At 35.1% G+C, this 16,867-nt stretch overlaps 1 pseudogene; it reads left to right on the plus strand.

Annotated features, from left to right (window-relative positions):
• The first annotated feature begins 871 nt into the window (after positions 1 to 871).
• Positions 872 to 3,493, plus strand: LOC146899285 (uncharacterized; annotated as a pseudogene).
• The last annotated feature ends 13,374 nt before the right edge of the window (positions 3,494 to 16,867 follow it).

Raw genomic sequence — 16,867 nt, forward strand, 5'->3', positions numbered from 1 at the left:
TTTTAATTTTATTTAGAAAATATTCTATAAACCATTTAACAAAAGGAACATAATTCTGAGTAATAGCAATATTATTATGATAATCTTCTTTGAATTGGGTTAATTCCCAATCAGCAAACTTATTAAAATACCATTTTCTAAATTCAACATATTTATCAGTCATAAACTCATCACTGATGAGTTTTCTCCAACCACTTCCTGGGGATAAATCCATAAAAACTTATTGTTCATGGAGATGAAAACTCATCTCTGATTCTGTAGGAGATTTCCTATTTTCATTCTGACTAGAATTAGTCTGATATATACCATGAGGAATTTTATTCTCACTTATTATTATATGCTCAACTGATTCTAAATCATCTCTGAGTTTAGATATTGGTTCAGAAATTGAAGATCTAGGTAAATTACTAGATGTAGAACAAAAATCATTTAAAGAATATCGAGAAGATATGCTTCTAGGTATTTTAAAACTTCTTTGGGGATTAAATTTAATCTCAACGTCTCCTTCAGTTGTTTGAGTTATCTGACCTATTTCTCTATTAATGCTAGGTTCAGGTTCAACTTCTTGTGGTAAAGACCACGTTACAGGAAAGTTTATTTCATTCCATCTTATTAGCCTATTTGTGGCAATATTAGATGTTAACAGATTTGTTTGAACAAGGGTAGTAGTACCAGTGAAACTTATTTGTTTTGCTTTAGGATTTAAAGTATTTAACACTTTATAATAGACCATGTAACAAACAGCCATAATTTCACTGCCAATTTTAAAATCATAACCATTCGTATGAATATTCATTTTTAAAGCATTAAATAAATGCTTATCAGTCAAAGATAGGCTCAAATTAGGAGCTATTTCAAAATAAATTGGACCATGACAAAGACTAGTTTCTATCACGGCAGCAAGAGATTGTTTAAAATTATTACATCTACCATCTCTGACATATGCCATGAGACTGGTATTTAGTCCAAGCAAAGTTAATGGTTTAATAGCAATTTGTATTAACCCAATGAATAAATTTGTAATTTTTAAAAGATTCTAAATCTTTTTTCTTTAATAAATATATAGTCTGATTATTATCAGAAACATGAACAGTTTGTTCAATAGTCTTGACTGCAAATCTAGACATTATGTCGAACATTCCCTGTTTATAAATTTGTTTTGAGGGAACAGTTGGGATAACCCATTTGTTTAATTTTTCCAATTTTTTTAGATATTCGACTAATTCTTGATTTTTGATCAGACTATTCTGATCCTGTTCTTCATAATTTTCTTCCATAAAAATGAAAGGCAAACAATGTTATGGTTAGTTAAATCACAAAGTAAAAACAGAATATGTGAAACTTTCTCATGATCTTATTACCAGGTAAATAAAACATTAAAAACTTTCTAAAAGTCTTTAAAACCTATCAACTCGAAGGGATAGAAGAGCAAAGCTCTCAAGAAGACTTCGAACTTAATCTGACAAAAATTCAAGTTCAAAAAGACCTATCTCTAACACTTCCTCCTCGGAAAAAAGAGTTTGTGGTCAAGAACAAGAACACCAGAGTCATCCCAAAATTCTTTTTGTTTTAGTTAAAAGGTAATATGATCATGACAATGTTTCAAATACTTAGTTTTAACTAAGTATTTAACTAAACCATAACAAGAGTTTAGCCTCTAATTGTCATTGCAATTAAAGAAAATGAAAGAAAAGAAGGTATCGGCAAAATGTAAAGGCGATGATACCAAAACGTGTATTGAAGTGCGGAAGCAAATAATTATGCAGAGTATGGATGGAAATAAGAGAAGTTTTAGTCCGTTTTACTTCTGAAAAGTGGAATTCCACTCAATCTAATTACTCTACAATTAAGAAAAAAATGCTTTCTGTAATAAAATGTATTTCTAAATTCCAAAGTGATTTATTGAATCAAAAATTCTTGCTAAGAATTGATTGTAGCTCTGCAAAATCAATTATTGAAAAAGATGTTAAAAATCTGGTTGCAAAACAAATTTTTGCAGGATGGCAAGCTCAATTGTTTGCCTTTGAATTTGATATTCAGTATATTAAAGGTGAAAATAATTCACTTGCTGATTATTTAACCCGTGAATTTTTGCAGGGAGAATAACAACCCCTTATAGGGGTAGAGGAGGCCGCGGTCAATATGGCCGTGGAAGATGATCTGAGAGTAGCAAAATGCTACCTCAACCAGAAACCAACATTCCTCCAATAGGGGATTGGACAACGGTTCACTACAATAAAGGAAGCCAAATGCCTTTACCTTCAAAGAAAGATGAAGCATCTTCTTCATCCTCAAGTAAGATAATATCTTACAAACAAATTGCAGCTGAGGAATCTCCTCAAGAAAAAATTTCTGAATTTTTTGAGAATCCTATTACAAAAGATGTAATTTATATTGATGACGAAGATCTATCTTTAACCCATAATGATAGCTGGTCAATTAAAGAAAGATATCTTGAATCTAGAGGATATCCAGGTCTTTATGGAAAATCCAGACCAAATCTAGAAATTCTATTATCAGTTACTGGATCAGTAACAATCACTCATAATTATCATAACGGCAATCCAGCAAGCTTTATAAGCTTCTCAAAATGTCATATTAATATTATTTTATTACCAAAATATTGGGGTCTTAATCCAAATGGAGAAAAGGCTATTAAAATTGACGAAAGTAAAATTATTTACTTCAATTATTGGGATTATATTCAGGCCTTTACTCAGGCATTTTATTACCAAAATCCAGAAAATAAGCATTCTTGGTTCTTCTCTATTAATCCAGAGATAGTAGAAAAACCTATACCAAATTGGTTCTTTGATTGGTGGTTAAAATTTGGACCATCTTTAGAAATTCTACTAGAAGAATTACAAAATTTTTATACTTCCTGGTGTGATAAAAGTCCCTTAATTACTAAAGTGGCATCCAGTAAAATGATTTTTGGACAATGTCCATGCCTTTATTTTAGCAAATTCCAAATACCCTGGATATGGAGATGGACTATCATCATCTCAAAAAATAAGTATAATATTCCTATTATTCAAAGAAATTTTTTCTTTAAATGGTGGACAAATATGAGTCCTGAAGATATTAAAGCTATAGCTGCGAATATTGGCCACACCATCAAAATTGATGAGACAAAGACAAATAAAGAACAAAGTTCTCAGAGCTTTCCTATAGAGGAAATTAAAAATTATTATCAGAGAAAATATCCTCAAGAGAAAGAAGAACAAATAAAGATCCGTGTCCTTGAATACATGAAAAAACAATTTTTCAGTTCCTTTCCAACCAAGGCTGCATCCAACGAAGATAGAATGTCTACTTCATCCTTAGGATCAAAATATTATTTTGAAGAAGATATTGTAGGAGAATCCCAACCTGAAGAAGAACCAATTTTAGAAGAGTTTTGGGATTCCTTGAAAGCTCACGTAGCAAAATAATTTGAGCAATAATGAAGTGCTAAGGTACACAATAATAGATTGCTATGTCCCCAAGAGAAAATCTCTGCAACAATATCAATTATCAAAAAGGAATCTTTGTTTGGTCAAAAATAATTATGGAAGAGACAAATCATTATTGGTGTAGTAATGAGTCACCAAGACAAAATAATTGTGGTGAAGTAATAAGTCACCAACGAGTCTTTTCTTTACTTTTTCTTTTTTGAAATTTTTGTAATATTTTATTATTTTGTGATCATTGTGATAAGTGTCGATGGGACCCAAAGTGTACCTGGCTTAAACAGTGATTTGTCGTGTTGTAATCATTTTATTAACAAGCTACCGAATTCTACAGTAGTTTTTTAGCGGTTCAAATAGTGAACCCTATTTCCCTATATAAGGGAAGTTAATTTTTCATTCTAGGCACGCTTTTCTTTTCTTAGTTTCCATATCTCTTTGTAACCTCTCCTCTTGTATAATAAAGTTCTCTTATTTCCATCCATACTCTGCATAATTATTTGCTTCCGCACTTCAATACACGTTTTGGTATCAGAGCCTTTACATTTTGCCGATACAGGTACCTTCTTTTCTTTCATTTTCTCTAATTGTAATGACAATTAGAGGCTAAACTCTTGTTATGGTTTAGTTAAATACTTAGTTAAAACTAAGTATTTGAAACATTGTCATGATCATATTACCTTTTAACTAAAACAAAAAGAATTTTGGGACGACTCTGGTGTTCTTGTTCTTGACCACAAACTCTTTTTTCCGAGGAGGAAGTGTTAGAGATAGGTCTTTTTGAACTTGAATTTTTGTCAGATTAAGTTCTGTTGGAACATGTGTGGAAATTGAGTAAAAAGACTAAACACAAATTCCCATGTTGGGTAGAACTAGTGTTGTGTGAATTGAAAAAAGTGGAAGTCCCACATCGGATGGAACACACACATTAGTAGTGTTTATATACGGGGGGTGTACCTCTAATTAATGGGGGTACATAGTTATGTGAACGAAATAAGCACTAGAGAAAAAATATATATTGATATATATTTTATTATTTGGAAATGATAAATTAAATAATTAATTTAATCATTATTAGAAAGTGTTTTCTTAGTCCCCAAGTTTTGCTAAAATATTTGGGTACGCAATCTAATATATTTTAGTACTTGATCTGAAATATATTTTGGTACATAATATAATATATTTTGGTACTCAATTAAGATATTTTTGTGCTAGATCTAATATGTGAATTACTTAATCACAAAGTAATATATTACTTGTTCCCAAAGTTTCTCATATTACTTGTTCCCAAAGTTTCTCACTTATTAGTTGTGAATTTTCCCTATAAATAGAGAACTCACATAGTGCATTCCACACACCAAAGAGTTTCATTAAGTTGTCGGGAACTCTTTCTCTCTTCTCCCTCCAGCTTGTGTTAACGAGCTATTCTTCTCCTCATCTCATTTTTCTGTCGCTTCGGAATTAAGAGTGTTCTTAAGACCATAGTCCCTTTTCAATTTAATGTCCCTTCAGAATTAAGAATGGTCTTAAAAACATAGTCCCTTCGGTAATATACGTCCCTTCGGAATAAAGAGTACTTTTACGATCATAGCCCCTATTTGGAATAACAATGTCCCGTCGGAATCAAGAATGATCTTAACTGTATATAAATATTATAACAATATTTTTTCTATTTGAGGAGAAATGGTGGTATCACCATATTTGAGTGGTCGTAGTGCCATATTGATGTTTTGGAGAAATTAAAGCTAGAATGGTGATAACACCATATTTGAGTGGTCTCAGCACCATAACAGAGTGGTAACAATACCATATTAAAGTGGTTTCAATATTAAAAGAATGGTCTTGGTACCATATTGGAGGTGTAATTCTCGAACGGTTTTCTACAGTGCAGTAGTTAATCGAATAGTTGTAGCTGGGCTTGTTTTATCCTGGAGGCGGCGTGGTTGATAGTATGCTTTGCACAATTTTGGGAATTGCCACGAAACGTCTTAAAGAGAGCGACCTGGTCGTGACTTAACCTAGTAACAACTTCGGTAGAAAATAGAATTTGGAAAACCAAAATACAACAGTTTGGGAATCCAAAAACAACAAGTTCGAAGTCTTGTTGAGATCTTTGCTCTTCTATCCCTTCAGGTTGATAGGTTTTAAAGACTTTTAGAAAGTTTTTAATGTTTTATTTACCTGGTAATAAGATCATGAGAAAGTTACACATATTCTGTTTTTACTTTGTGATTTAACTAACCATAACACTGTTTGCCTTTCATTTTTATGGAAGAAAATTATGAAGAACAGGATCAGAATAGTCTGATCAAAAATCAAGACTTAATCGAATATCCAAAAAAATTTGGAAAAATTAAACAAATGGATTATCCCAGCTGTTCCCTCAAAACAAATTTATAAATAGGGAATGTTCGACATAATGTCTAGATTTGCAGTCAAGACTATTGAACAAACTGTTCAAGTTTCTGATAATAATCAAACTATATATTTATTAAAGAAAAAAGATTTAGAATCTTTTAAAAATTACAAATTTATTCATGTTGGGTTAATACAAATTGCTATTAAACCATTAACTTTGCTTGGATTAAATACCAGTCTCATGGAATATGTTAGAGATGGTAGATGTAATAATTTTAAACAATCTCTTGCTGCCGTGTTAGAAACTAGTCTTTGTCATGGTCCAGTTTATTTTGAAATAGCTCATAATTTGATCCTATCTTTGACTGTTAAGCATTTATTTAATGCTTTACAAATGAATATTCATACGAATGGTTATGATTTTAAGATTGGCAGTGAAATTATGGCTGTTTGTTACAGGGTCTATTATAAATTGTTAATATATATATATATATATATATATATATATATATATATATATATATATATATATATATATATAGGGTCATGTTAACCGGTGCCTCCCGTGGAGCACACCATAAAAAGAAAGCATTACTAAAAAAGAATTTTTTTTTTAAACTTTTCATGGATTAATTACACAATTTTCACTACATTAATTACTATCAAATTTCCTTTTTTAGTACCCTTAACCAGTGCCAGGGGGCACCGGTTAGCATTTTCCATAAATAAAATACAGTTAGACGCTTTAGGACAAGGAGTGCCAAAAACGCCTGTACAATATCAAGGTACAACAAACACCGTACAACATTATCAAGGCGAAAAAACAAGAAGAAAAAGAAAGAAACAAGCTAGAAAACTAAAGTTAAGCAAGCTAAAGAACTCTGCCGCCACAATTGATAGTCAAATTCAACCACCAAAATGACTGAAGCTTTACCCTTTCGCCTAGCGCTAGCAAGTTATCCTCTTTCCTTTTGAAAATTCAATTATTTCGTTCTTTCCATATTATCCAAACAACTGACAGCCATATAATATTCATGGATTCAGTTGATTTTTTTTCGAAAAACACCGCAGACCACCGAACTGATGCAAGTGATCAAAAAAATAGCATTGCAAAACTGTTGAGAAACCAAGCCATCCTGAAATAAGCTGCCACAAACCGCAAGTTAGAAATAAATGATCTTTTTCCTCATTTGAGCCGCAATTTGCAACACAACTCTGTTTAGATATTAGAAGAACACTCCTTTGGAAAAGTATGTCTCTAGTAGAAATTTGATTGAGAAACAGACGCCACAGAAAAATCAACACTTTGAGAGGTACCGCTTTTAACCATATAAAATTGTTGTTATTATGATGCTGCTGCCTTTAAATATATGTCTCCGTTAAATAATAATAAGCATAACTAACAGTGTAACAGTAAGAAGCATGTAATGTCCAAATCCATTTATCGGCATGATCAACCTGTTGTTAATACCAAAAATAAAATATTTGGACAAAGTCATGATTATATTTCGACAAGCCAGATGGGTTCTTTCGACATGCTGCAAAGTGCAAAGAGATACCGCAATTTCTACCAAGAACATACAGACTTCGACACACCGCAATTTTGATCAAGTGACTTAATGTGTTGCCTGCATATGGTTTTGGACCAAAGACAAAGAGAAATAATTTGAAGTTGCAATTGGAGCGCATGGCATGAAACAAGGCTGAAGGGCATAAAAGTTATTACTTTCTAGTGTCTTGTAATTATGCCAAGTGTAGGGCTCTAAGTATAGGAAGTTATTTGTAGTTTTTCATGCAAGGTTTATATATATCAGTTTGTCATAATAATAAAGGGTTGATTTCTTGATTTCTAAAAACTCTGCAACACCCACGCTATGGGAGCAAACGGGTTCAGGAGTGGACAGATTGACAGATTCCAACCACCCTTTACATTTCCAGAAATTTAATATTACTGTTCTTGCTTTATTTTCTTCTTTTTTTTGCAATTTTCATTTCTTTTCATCTTTGTTTTCTTTCTTCTTATTTTGAATATGCGCACTTGAGCATTTTTTTTGTTGCTATTATGTTGTCATGAGACAACTTGTTATTAAAAGATGTCGGATGCGATTCTAACATCAAAAAGAACGATAATTTTGTTCTTAAAGAATACATGAAGTGATATCATAAACCGTGAGGCTTGAACGAACTACTTTAAAATGACATTATCCGGTCCTAAACCATTGATGGATAATGAAGTTTGCGTTACCAAAAATCGGTGTAAACACCTGTAAAGACAACGAAGTTAGTTGAACAACACACTCCCCAACAACTCCTCCTCCTAGGCAAATAATCTCCGACGCCACTTCCACGCTTCACCATTCACGCCCCAACCTCTCGCAAACATATAAGCTACCGTCACTAATTTATTATCCGCCAACTCATACAATCTCACAAAAGACTGGCACAACGGTTTCCCCTCAAGCTAATGGTCAACCCAAAACCAAGTAGACACCCCATCCCCCACCTGACGAGATATATTATCTGTAACGCCCCATTTTTATTTAATTATTTTTAGTAGATGTGTGAATATTTTTATATGACTTTATTTGTTATATATATAATTTTGTGTGAAATATATGACTTTTGGTGTGATGTGTTTTATTTAAATATATGTTGTTACTTAATAAAATAGGAGTAAAATATTATTATTTTGGTTAATGGGAATTAAGTAGTAATTATGTGAGTTTAGTGGGAGTTAAGTGAGAAAAGGGGATGTTATAGTTTTTGAGTAAAAGAAAGAAAAGTCAGACAAAACATTTTCACGTACAAACAAGAAAAAGGGAGTTTTTGAGAGAAAGAAGAGAAAGCTAGGAGAAGAGTTAGGAAGAGAGAATCCAACCATTTCTTGCTGTAGATTTTACGGAGTTAAGGTAAGGGTGGGATTCCTTTCAATAATATGTATATATAATTGTAATTTTTGACGAATTGTTGTTCTTGGTTTTAGGGTTAGAAGTTTTATGTTAATTGAGGAAAATATGATGAATTGTGTTGTTTGATGCATGTTTCTATGTTGTTTTGGTTGCTATGTTGTATATAGAACCTGTAAACATTGTCCTAATTCATTTTGGGTGATTAGGGGATCAAAAATTGGGTTTTGGGGTGAAAAATGGTGCAAAAATCGTAACAGCCTGTGCCAAAATCGTGCTCCGATTTTACCAAATCGTGCTCCGATTATTTACGAATGAAAATGCAAATTTTGACCCAGAAAATCGTGCTCCGATTTGACAGCTTTCCCTGTTTCGCGTTCTTGCGTCTTTTTCACCCGTTTCTATTTTGAATTAGCTTTCGGTGTAAACAAGAAAGTTGTAGATAATTGAGTTAGCTTCCTAATGGCTTTGGAGTGACTAGAAAAGTATTTGTAGATTTTGAGTTATGATGTATATAGTCCAGATGGGTCTTGAGAAAAGTTAAGAAAAACTCAGCATACTAATTCCGAGTTAGTCCAAAAACTTATGGTTGGTTACCCAACTTCAAACTTAAGTATTAGGGATTCAGTTGAAGTGTTTTACGAGTATTTGGCTTATGTCTTACTGATCAAACTCGATTTGTTTTGAAGAATGTTTTGGTTTGATATGAATGTAATCAATTAATGTATATGTGCTATGTCGATGAATTCCGTTGTTTGGTGTTATTGTGTCGATGTTGTTTAAGTTGTGGGGTTATGTGTCATAAATGATTAGGCACATTGTTGTTGTCGTAGATGTTGTTGGAGTTGTATGTTGATATACACTAGTCAAGTCCATTTGCATACTCATGTTCTGGAGGGGGCTTATGCCCTGGAATGCTAGTCATTCAACTGGTGGGGGCTTATGCCCTGGAATGTTTATCATTCACTTGGTGGGGGCTTATGCCCTGGGATGCTTTAACCATCCAAATTGGTGGGGGCTTATGCCCTGGAATGCTTAGCATTCAACGCGCGTAGTTGGTACCGCATGCATAATGCATTAGTTGTTGTCGGAGTTGCATTGTCTTAGTTGTCGTTGTCGGTTGAATAGTTGGTGTTCATTGTTGATAATGACGTTTGTGTTGTTGTTGTTGATGTTGTTTGATGTTGTTGAAAATGAATATGATGCTGAGTTTTATATATATATATATATATATATATATATATATACACACGCATATATGAACTTGATAATGCTTGTTGTTGAATTGTTGTTGTTTTCCTTAATTTGATGAATTATATATTATTATTATTATTGGATGTGTATCTCACCCCTTCTGCTTGAAATTGTTGCCCTTCGTATGGGTAACCTGCAGGTTTTAAAGATTAGTGGGTATGGCTCAAGTGTCTAGGGCTCTGATATATATTAGGATGGGGATTGTCGCAAATGTTTTCCGTATTCTTTATGTATCGTATTTATGCAAGTATTTTATTGTTGGAGGTTTATTAATGTTGAAGAATAATATTGAAGAAAATTATGATTTTGTTGAGGGCTTTGTGCTAAGTTATGTTGACGTTGGATTATGTTAAAAAGAATTATTTCCGCTGCGATATTTATGAGGTTGTTGGTTGTTTAAATAAATAGTATTATTTCTATTTATGATGAAATTTTGATACGTAGTGTAATACCTCGTTATTTGTTTGACTCTGATGTATATTATATTTAATATTACGACGTTGGGAGAACGGTGTGTTACATTATCTAGCATCCACCCTCTATTAACCTGACCCACACTATATCTAACATTCAAAATTGTCTGCCACCACACCGAAACACCCCCCCACACTTGGACAACATATCCGCCCCCTCCTCCCCGTATCGGGCACATAAAACCCTATGCTAAAGACTCCGTCGCTCCTAAAAGATCCTCCACCACTACTTACCAAAAAGAGCAAGATTAAACTCATTCAACCTCTTAACACCCAAACCTCCCTCCTCATTTCTTCCCATTTAATCTAAGTTACTTTCCTAATACCCTCACCCCCCCCCCCCCAAAATGCATTAAAAATAGATTCAATGGAAGAGATTAAACCTGAGGGGGACTTGAAGAAGGAAAGAAAGTAGTCCGGGATGGAGGACATGACAAACTTAAGCAAAATCAAACAACCTCCATAGAGAGATTATGACTCTTCCAACCATAAAATCTTATTTTAATCTGATCAACCAAAGGGTGCCAAAAAATAATCTTTCTCATATCACCGCCAATAGGCAACCCTAAATACAGGAAAGGAAGTTTACCATGTTTAAAATGCAACACTGAGGCTGCCTCTTGCAGCCAAGAATCAGAAATGTTAACCCCATATAACATGTTTTTATGGAAATTAACTTTCAAGCCAGAAACAGATTCAAACAACATCAACACCACCTTTAAAATTCTATCATTAGCCCAACTTTTATCCCCCATCAAGAGAGTGTCATCTGCGAACTGCAGATGTGAAATAGAAACATGAGCATGCGGCTCCACCCCATCAGCTTGAAGGTGAGAAAAACACAGGGGGGTGAAGGTGAGAAAAACACAAGAAGGGGGGGTTGAATTGTGTAAGTCGTTTCTTCGTTTTCTCCTAAGCTGAAAATAATGGCCAGAAGCAAATAGAGACTGCTTCTGAAGTGATGTTCAGGACTAACTTGCAGCGGATAACAATAGAGAGAGAAGAAAGACACAAAGCAATTATACAGATTTCTTCCACAAACCAGAAGTAGTCATGTCCCCCTTGCACTTCCAAGGAGAGTTCACTATAATGTAATATCTGATTACAACTGCGCACTGCTAAAAACTTGGCAAGAGACTTCAAATTGCTCAAGCACAACTGCAAGAGACTTCTAATCAAACAGAATTACAAAGAAAAATGTTTGAGGTTGAACACTTGATATACAATCAGTGGTGTTCACAATACCAATCAGATACAAACTCTTAAGACTCTAGAATTTCTAAGATATGAACTTTGAAACAGAAATTCTAAGTGAACTTTGAATGCAGAAAAATTTCAGCAGAGTTTTGGCACTTGTAAATTGTTGTTGAGTCCTTGCCAATCTCTAAGTCTTCACTCCTTTATATAAAGGTGTGAAAGAGACGTTGTGAATTTCCAGCACATCAAAAAGAGTCATTTGAAGCTTTGATCAATCACCAGAGTAGAATCTAGAATCTAGAAAGATGGTTGGTGGTGAGAGTACTTTTGTAGGTTTGGTAGGAGTAGCAGGTACAATAGCTAGATGAGATGATGAAGGTTGGCTGTTTATGGAGTTTGGTGTAGAATTGCTGGTTGATGGTTTATCAGGAACAGACTTTTCAATCACAATAGAGGATGATTGCTCATTTTCAACATCAGGAGCATCTGATGTGATCATGAAGTCATGTTCACTGATGGTTTCAGGGATGGCAGATGTTAGATTTTGATCAGGAACAAGTTGTTCAGGAACAATATGTTCAGAAACAACATGTTCAGGTGTAGGGACATGTTCAGGACTGGTTGATGAGGCCATTTATAGGTTAGGTGCTTGATGAGGGGGCTTTCTAACGTAACTTCCATAGTAGTTACTTCAGAGGCTTTTTGCAAGTTTGGCCTAACTTCTGGTAGTTCACCTGAGTAGTGACTGACCAAATTATCTATCATAGAAGTTTCAGCAGTTTGTGAGGTTGTGGGTTGAGATGATGATGATTTAACATTCTTACCAGTAGGAACCATATTGAGTGGTTGAGTCATTGGGGGTTGGAGAGGGTGGTTAAAGGGTAGTCTTTCACAGACTTTGTTGTGTAACAGCCCGTTTTTCGCTAGATTTATTTTATTATTTATTTATGTGTGTTCTATGTGCTCTTATGTGATTAATTGTCTCTGTGTGTATTTTTGGTTGGGATTCGTAGAGTTCGGTGTTAGAAAGGTATTTTAGTCATTTTGGGCTTAGGGGCATTTTGGTCATTTTGAGGGCAGTGGCAATTTTGTAATTTTTTAGAAAGTTATTTTTAGTGCCTAGTGAGGATTTTATTTTACTAATTGCTAGAGGGTGTAGTAATTATTTTATTTACCGTTAAGTGACCGTTAGTGTTATATTTTACCGGTAAGTGAGTAGTGACATTTTGAGTGTTAGAATAGAAATGGGTTAGGCCCATTAAGGTTTAAGAAATAAGCCCAATTGAGTAGAGCTAGTATATAGACTCTAGTTGTTGGTAAAACTAGGTTTTACAAACATTTTCATTTCATTTGAGAAGAGAAGAGAAAGAGGCTAGAGGGAAGAACAAGGGTTAGAGCTTGAAGAGGGGATTCATCATCTAGGAGCTCAATTGAAGCTTGGGTTAGAGATTCTTGGTGCTAGAGGTAAGGGGGTTAGGTATCAACCATAATTCATCTTTTTTTTTCTCTTTACCCATTTTTGTTGAATTGATTAATTGAACCTAATTGTTGTCAAATTCGTGCATAATTGTTGTTGTTATGTTTGAGAACATGATTTATGTGATAATTGCATGTTAGTATGTGAATTAACATGTTCAAATGCATAGTTGTTGGTGTTTTGTGTTCTTGAGCAAGTTTGATGAGAATTGATGTTGTGATGTTGAATTATGCATGAATTTGTGTTCATTAGTTGTTGTTATTGATTTGGAACATGTTGTTGTTGAATTGGTACTTTGGGTATCAAGATTGGTGAATTAATGATGAGATTTGATATTGTTGTTGAAAGTTGAGAATGAATTGAGAAATTGGTGAATTTGGTTATGTTGATGATTTAATTCCAAAACTTGTATGTGTTTAAGTGTATTGAACTTATTTTGACCTATAAACACTTTCTGAAACTTGTTTTGGTGATTTGGGGGATTGAAAATGGGATTTTGGGATGAATTTGGGTTAGAACCCGTAACTGAGTTCTGAGAATCTGATGTAGGACGCTTTCGCGTGCTTAGGACGCTTAAGCATCCCATCAGCGTCCCAGAAGCGTCCCAAAAGCGTGCTGTTCCAGGAGTTCTGGAACTAGGACGCTTAAGCGTGCAGAGGACGCTTTCGCGTCCTAGCCTCAGTTCAGCAAATTTTGATTTTTGTTTTCGAGCACTTGGGGGCCAATCCGATACTTCTAAAATGTTTCTTTGGACTTAATTAACCTCTGTTTATGCCTTTAATCCTACTGGAACATGATTTGATTTGGTTTGGACTTGAATTTGTGAAAATCGTCTAACTTTTATAAAAACGGTTCAAACGTTGATTTTTCCGAAAACTCGTTTTTCTCCGGAATTTGAGGTGGGATTAAAGTTGTATATTGTTTATATGATTTCTAAAAATGGTTGTGATTGGTTCCATCAAGTTTGAACTTGTTTTGCTTTGAAAATGGAAAATTTTGTGAAAAGTGATAAAATGAGACGAACCTTGGGTTTTTCGTGAATTCGTCGCATTTGGCCGATGAAATGCTTATGTACCCTCTACTGCACACATATGTGAATTGTGAGAATACAAGGCATAGGCAATTGAGCTTGTTTACTTGGTTTTGACTCAAATGTTCAATTAATTTAATGTTGTGATTTTGAGAGACGAACTTGACTAAAGATGACTTTTGAGAATCAATTGACTGTGAATCCTTTATGGAAAGTTATTATATGTTATATGGAGATGATTGGTGTTGTAATTATGTGACAATTATATGTTGTGTGATTTTTGGATGTGGTTGGTGATTGTATATATGATATGTGATGGTGAATTGTTAATGATTGCATATATACAAGTAATGGTGATGGTGAGGTGATTATTGTTTGTGTGAACATATGCATTTGTAGTTGAGTCATATGTTCATGCATACATGACTGATGGTGGTGGATTATATATCCAATGGAGGTGATTACGATGTTTTTGTTGCATCAAAGGTGACGACCTTGAGGTGTTTTGGTACCACATGCATCTAGATGAGTCTAGAGACATTGCATAAACTGTTGGTGGATTGAATTGCATTAAGATGTGGTTGATGGTTGATTATTGCTAATTGTACTTGCGGATTGAATTGTTAATTGTTGATTGACAAGGTGAGGTTGTGATATGTGTAAGATACACTTGTGGATATGAACTTGATATGATGATATTGAATGATCTTGGATTATTACATGTTGTGAATATTGTGGAACTATGTATGGATTGTCATTCTTTATCCTTGATTATATCTTTCATTTCCAAAGTTCTTATTAATCTTATATGGATTATGATGATGTAATACTAACCCTCAGTGGTTTACCACCTACCTTTCTGTATGGACGGGTAGATGGAGTGCAGGATGCTTAGTGTTGCTTGTTGATGCCGAGGAGTGGAGTCCTCTTTTTCATGCCAGTGTCTAGATTAGGGCTCTGATCTAGGATAGTCTTTGCATGTTGTTATTTGACTTTATGTTTTGAAATTGTTGAGCTATTTTGTTAATTGGAGTTTGGAGAATACATATGTATTTTATTGGAGATCCAGATGTGTCTATGAATTATATGTTGTTCCGCTGCTATGTGATGTAACATGATCTTTATGCATGTATCAATTGTGGTTTATTCGAAGACGTAGCATCTATTTCTAGAATATGTTAGTATATTCGCGCGTTTTACCGCTTATTAGAAATAGGGTGTTACAAGTTGGTATCAGAGCCGTGGTCAGTCTTGTCTGGACTAATAGACTAGTGTATGTTGATTTGCCCTGTTAGTATGCGAATGGTAATGAGTTACCTTCGGTACTTGTTCTTGTGTTGTTGCGCTGTTGTTCTTATCTGTTGGTTGGTTTTGTGTAGAAGTGAGATGGCTGGTGGTAGAGATGATGCGGCAATTGCTCAGGCTTTGGCTTCGATGGCTCAGGTGTTGGCTCAGGCTAATGAGCAGGCGGCAGTTGGTCATCGTGATCCTGTTGAGGCTGAGGAGCGAAGGTTGGATCGTTTCTTGCGGAACAGTCCGCCGACGTTCAAGGGTAGATATGACCCGGATGGAGCTCAGAGTTGGGTGCAGACCATGGAGAGGATCTTCCGTGCTATGGTGACTAGTGAGGACCAGAAGGTCAGGTTGGCTACTCATATGCTTGCAGAGGAGGCTGAGTATTGGTGGACCAATGCTAAGGGAAGGCTTGAGGCTGGTGGAGCTGTGACTTGGACTAGGTTCAAGACTGAGTTTTTGAGGAAGTACTTTCCTGAGGATTTGAGGACCAAGAAGGAAGTGGAATTCTTGAACTTGAAGCAAGAGAACCGTTCGGTGGCTGAGTATGTGGCGAAATTTGAGGAGCTTTCGAGGTTTTGTCCGTACATCAATGCGGAGGATGCTATGGTTTCCAAGTGTGCGAAGTTCGAGAGCGGTTTGAGGCCCGACATCTATCAGTATATGTGTATTCAGGAGATCTGTGATTTCGATACTTTGGTGCATAAGTGTCGTATGTTTGATGATGCTGGAAGGGCTAAGGTTAATCACTACAAGGCTCAGAATAAAGGAAAGGGGCATGGATTTGGGAAGCCGTACAACAAAGACAAAGGCAAGAAGAGAGAATCTGGTGGAGGCTCTAAGGTGAATGTTGCTGAGGTGAGGTGCTACAAGTGTGGCACATTGGGTCATTTTGCTAATGATTGCAAGAGTGGTGAGAAGTGCTACAAGTGTGGAGAAGCAGGTCACAAGGCTGCAGAGTGCAAGAAGGAGATCACTTGCTACAATTGTGGTGAGAAAGGGCATATCAGTACTAAGTGTACCCAGCCGAAGAAGGCGGCGGGGAAGGTGTTTGCATTGAATGCGGAAGAGGTGGAGAATCCTGATAATCTCATCCGAGGTATGTGTTTTATCAATAATACTCCTTTGATTACAATTATTGATACTGGTGCTACTCATTCTTTTATCGCGGCGAGTTGTGTTGAGCGTTTGGGTTTGGTTGTGACTCCGTTGTCTCGAGGGATGGTTATCGATACCCCGGCTAGTGGTTCAGTGACTACTTCTTTAGTGTGTGCTAAGTGTCCTGTTAGTTTTGGTAATGTTGACTTTGAGTTGGATCTTGTGTGTCTTCCGTTGAAGCATATGGACGTAATTTTTGGTATGGATTGGATGTTGACTTTTGGTGTTAACATTAATTGTTTGACCAAGAGTGTAACGTTTTCTAAACCGGT

Source organism: Medicago sativa, chromosome 8 (assembly GCF_051527215.1).
Source record: "Medicago sativa cultivar Bolivia chromosome 8, Bolivia_mono, whole genome shotgun sequence".
NCBI classification, from domain to species: domain Eukaryota; kingdom Viridiplantae; phylum Streptophyta; class Magnoliopsida; order Fabales; family Fabaceae; genus Medicago; species Medicago sativa.